Here is a 5,455-nt window from a genome sequence, read left to right on the forward strand (position 1 = left end):
TGGGGTTGGCTACCCAGAGGCTATTTAAGCTGTGGGCTGGCTTTCCCCAGGGTCAGATGATTGTTCAAGGTTCCTGAATGAACTGCATTGAAAAAAAATTAATGTAAAAGTTGTGAACATATTATTTTAGTTACTTATGAGGGAATTTCATTTAATATACATTACACTATTTTTCCATTGCTCCCTGATTCAAATTCTTACCCTTGTGTCACAATTTTTTTCTTTAAAATATATCATTTGAAGTATGTGTGGTCCATATACTCATTGGAACATTTTCAGAATCTCAGTGCCAAGTCCCTTAAAGAAAACTGAGATCATCCTTGCCACACCCTGCAACCACCCCCAAGAAGAAGCCATCTGTTCTGAAGATATCTATACTTCTTCACCTTGATCAAAGTTTTTCTTATTTATTCATTATGATTTGTTCACTTTGTATCCTCTCTGCTGCCCCCTCCTTCTTCTCTTTCCAGTCCCACTCAGCCTCCTTCTTATATCTCTATGACCTTTTTCTAGTTCCCTAATAGGGAGGCCCTCCTCCACCTTCTGTCTGACCCTAGCTTATCAGGTTTCATCTAGGATGGAAGAATCATTTTCCTTTGTAGCCTGATTGCCAGGGAATTGTTCCCCTTGTGTCCTCAATTCCCTTTACTTATTACACAATTCTTGCCAAATCTCCTGCAGGCTTCTCAGAGCTCTGAGGGAAGGGAGAATTTCATAGGGAAATCCTGTTCAGTACTAGGTGTTTTAAGGTTTCTCTCTGCATAATATTTGACTGTGGGTCTCTGTATGAAATCCTATTTGATGCAGAAGGAAGCATCTCTGTGGACAGAACATGGCACTGAATTATTCTGTTGAGGGCAGAGAGCAACATACTTTAATAACAACAGCCTGGGTTGCTTGAAAATTTCCAAAGGATGCCGTGGCCCAAAATCTCATGTAACTGCCACCCAGTTCTCCCAGTGGAAGACTGTTATGGTCACAAAAGGTGGCCTTTTGTAACTTTAACCCCACTATTATGAGACCTCTTAATAAGTGAATGCATATTTGTCTTTCTGCATGTTAGGTACTACACCCAGGATGATTTCTCAGGGTTCCATCCATTTGCCTGAAAATATCTTGTCATTTTCTTAGCTGACTAATACTCTGTCATAGAAATGTTCCACATTTCCTCCAAAAGAGATGGTCAGTCCTGTTCTTCAGTCCTTAGAATTTGCAGGGACTTTAATCATTGTATTGAATGACAAACTATCAGGATAAATATGTTCTTTTAACCTAGAAGTCCCTTCATGTTCTTCCACTTACTCTTGATTTGAATTGTGATGTTCCCTTGAAGCTCGTTTACTTACATTTTGAGTCCCCACTGAGGAAATATCTGGGAAGTGTTAGGATTTATATGGCCTGGTTAGATAATATAATTCCTTTTGTTTCACTAATTTCTTTCTCAGCCCTTTTGTCTTATGTATACATGAAGGCTACTGATTTTTTGAATTAATGTTGTATCCAGCCAGTTTTCTAAAGGTTCTTATCAGCTGTTCAACTATGCTGGTAGAAATTTGGGTCACTCTGGTACACTGTCATATCATCTACAAATATTGATACTTTGATTTCTTCCTTTCTGATTCCTATTCCCTTGATCTCCTTCAATTATCTTATTCTCTAGCCAGGGCTTCCACAACTATATTGAAGAGATATGGAAACGGTGGGCAGCCTTGCCATGTTCCTGATTTCAGTAGGATTGATTTAAGTTTCTCTCAAAATCTCAAAAGATAACACATGCTGATGGGATTGTGGATAAAGGGGAATCCTCCTTTCTTGCTGGGAATATAAACTTGTACAACCACTCTGGAAATCAATCTGGTGCTTTCTCAGACAAGTAGGAATAATGCTTCCTCAAAAACAAATTATACTACTCCTAGGCATATATCCAAAAGAGGCTCAAGTACAAAATAAGAACATTTGCCCAAACACATTTGTAGCAGTTTTATTTGTAATAGCCAAAACCTGTAAACAACCCAGATGCTCCCCCAACTGAAGAATGGATACAGAAATTGTGATATATATATACACAATGGAATAATACTCAGCAATAACAAAAAAAAAAAACAAAACACGGAAATCATGAAATTTGCAGTTCAATGGTGGGAACTGGAAAGGATGAATGATTATCCTGAATGAGCTATCCCAGAAGCAGAAAGACACACCAAGTATATGCTCACTCATATAGACATAGAATATAGAATAAACATACTAAAATCTGTACACCTAAAGAAACTAGTTAAGAGGGAGAACTCTTGCTAAATTGCAAAGAGGATGGATATAGGAAGAAGAAGAAAGTAGGGAACAAGTTAGGAGACTGCCACAGAGGGCCTCTGAAAGACTCTGCCCTGTAGGCTAACAAAGCAGATGCTGAGACTTATGGACAATTGCTGGGCAGTGTGCATGGAATCTAATGAAAGAAGTGGAAAATAGTAAGATCTGGAGAGGACAGGAGCTCCACAAGTAGAGCAAGAGATCCAAAAACTCTGAGCACAGGGGTCTTTCTTGAGACTCATACTCCAACCAAGTACAATGCATGGAGATAACTTAGAACCTCTGCACAGATGTAGCCCATGGTAGTTCAGTGTCCATGTGGGTTCCACAGTAATGGAACAGGGACCACCTATGACATGAACTGATTAGCCTGCTCTTTGTTCACCTCACCCTGATTGGGGAGCAGCCTTACCAGGCAACAGTGAAAGAGAATACATCTACCCCTGATGATATCTGAAAGACTAGGATCAAAAGGAAGAAAATGAAGACCTCCCCTATCAGTGGACTTGGGTAGTAGCATGCATGGAGAAGGGGGAGGGAAGGTAAGATTGTGAGGGGATAGTCTTTTATGGGTGAATACAAAGTGAATAAAGTGTAATTAATAAAAACTAAAAAAAAACTATTGAAATATGTATTTCCTTTTGGATTTATATTATAGGAGGTTGTGCTTTGAGGTTGATATGCCAATGAAAGTGAACAGACTTAATGGAGTCTCTGTCACTTTACAACATTGTTTCTGTTGGTCTCAGTCTCTATTTCTGAATTTGTCTCTCTAGCTCTCTCTTTGTCTCTTTCAGTCTCCCTCTCTCTGCCTCCAGCTTGTGGTTCAGTATGAAAAGTTCTCAGTTTGTGTGAAGGACTACAACAACATTACTGCTTGCTGATATGACATCATGTATGCTCTCCTAAAAATATAAGCAATGTCCCAATTAAATGATTTTTGTTTAAATATTTGCCTTGATCAGGGAGCATTTTCACAGAAAATTATTCACTGACTGTGCATTTAACAAATAATAATAGAATCTGTCATAATGTGAAACTCACAAGTGAAGGACACGTGACTTTATTAATGTCCATTTGAAAGAATTATGTGATGCTCGCTTTGGCAGCACATATACTAAAATTGGAATGATGCTGAGATTATCATGGCCCGTGCACAAGGATGACATGCAAATTCTTGTAGCATTCCATATTTTTTTGGAGAAATTAAAGAAAACACAAATATTGGAAACAGTGGAGAGAAAGAACTTAGGGAAGAAAATAGGAACTACAGAGGTAAGCATGACCAATAGACTTTATGAGATGGAAACAAGAAACTCAGTTGTGGAAGATACAATGGAAGAAAACAGTGTATTTGTCAAAGAAAATGTTAAATCTAAAAAATTCCTGCAACAGACCATCCAAGAAATTCAAGAAAAAATAAAAAGACAAAACATAAGAAAAATTAGAATAGAGGAAAATTATAGGCGATTCTCTCCTCCGAGGCCCAGAAATTGCTTAAAAAAAATGAAGATAATTTTCCCAACTTGAAGGAGAGGCCAATAAGAATAGAAAAGATCTACAGAACACCCAAAAAATTAGTCCAGAAAAGAAAATCTTCCCTTCACATAGTAATCAAAACAGCAAGTATACAGAAAAAAAGAAAAAAAAATACTAAAAGTTGTAAGGGAAAAGGCCAAGTAACATCTAATGGAAAACCCATCAGAATCACACTTGACTTCTCAGCAGAGACTTTGAAAGCCAGATGAATATCATGTAGGCCCTAAGAGAACACAGACATCAGCCAGGCTACTATACCCAGCAAAACTCTCAGTTCTCATAGACAGAGAAAACAAGATATTCAAGGACAAAAACAAATTTCAACAATACCTACACACAAATCCAATATTACAGAAGATACTAGTAGGAAAAATTCAACCCAAGAAAACTAGCTACTTTCAATAAAACACAGGAAAGAATTAACTTCACTACAGTAAAACAAAAGCAACCAAGCACAAAACCTTAATACCACAGCCAACATCAAACTCAAAGGACCTAACATGCACTGGTCATTGATCTCTCGAAATATCAGTGAACTCAATTCTCCAATTAAAAAATACAGACTAACAGAATGGATGTTTAAACAAGATCCAACAGTCTGTTGCATGCAAGAAACACACCTAAGTCACAAAGATAGATATTACCTGAGGGTAAAGTCATGGAAGACTGCTTTCCAAGGAAATGGACCCAAGAGACAAGTAGGAGTAGCCATTCAAATATCTGATAAAATAGTCTTTTAACCAAATTTAATAAAAAGAGATGTGCAAGGACACTTCATACTCATCAAGAGAAAATTCCACCAGGAAGATATCACAATCCTGAACATCTATGGCTCAAATACAAGTGCAACCACATATGTAAAACAAATTTGATCAAACTTAAACAGCACATAGATACCCACACATTAATAGTGGGAGATTTCAACATCCCATTCTCAACAAAGACAGGTCAACAAAACAGAAATTAAACAAAGAAAATATGTCTCTGACTAAGATCATGGATCAAATGGACCTAGCAGATATTTACAGAACCTTACACCCAAACACAAAAGAATTTAACTTCCTATCAGCACCTCATGGAACCGTCTCCAAAATAGACCATATGTTTGGCCACAAAGCAAGCCTCAGCAGATACAAGAAGACTAAAATATTTCCTTGATCTTCTCTGATCACCATGGAATAAAGCTTCACATCAACAGAAATAGCAAAAAGCCTAACACATGGAAACTGAACAACTTGCTACTAAATGACACCTGGGTCAGGGGGCACGGTGGAGATGAGGGAGGGAGGGAGGGAGGGACTGGGAGGGAATGAGGGATCGGGACACGGCTGGGATACAGAGTTAATAAAATGTAACTGATAAAAAAAATAAAATAAAAAAAATGCAAAAAAAAAAGAAATTAAAGTCTTCTTAGAATTCAATGAAAATGGAGGCACAACATACCCAAATTTATGGATACAATGAAAGCAGGACTAAGAGGAAAGTTCATAGCACTAAGTGCCTTCAAAAAGAAATTCAAGACACCTCATTCTAGAAAATTAATGGCTCACCAAAATACCCTAGGGGGAAAAAAAAAAGCAGACACACCAAAAAAGAGTAGACAGCT

At 37.6% G+C, this 5,455-nt stretch overlaps 1 non-coding gene across 1 annotated transcript; it reads left to right on the plus strand.

Moving 5' to 3' along the window:
* The first annotated feature begins 3,403 nt into the window (after positions 1 to 3,403).
* On the plus strand, positions 3,404 to 3,507 carry LOC132651644 (U6 spliceosomal RNA). Its single transcript, XR_009589230.1, has one exon. It is a non-coding gene; the product is annotated as a U6 spliceosomal RNA (small nuclear RNA).
* The last annotated feature ends 1,948 nt before the right edge of the window (positions 3,508 to 5,455 follow it).

Source organism: Meriones unguiculatus (genome assembly GCF_030254825.1).
Source record: "Meriones unguiculatus strain TT.TT164.6M chromosome Y unlocalized genomic scaffold, Bangor_MerUng_6.1 ChrY_unordered_Scaffold_23, whole genome shotgun sequence".
Classification (NCBI taxonomy): domain Eukaryota; kingdom Metazoa; phylum Chordata; class Mammalia; order Rodentia; family Muridae; genus Meriones; species Meriones unguiculatus.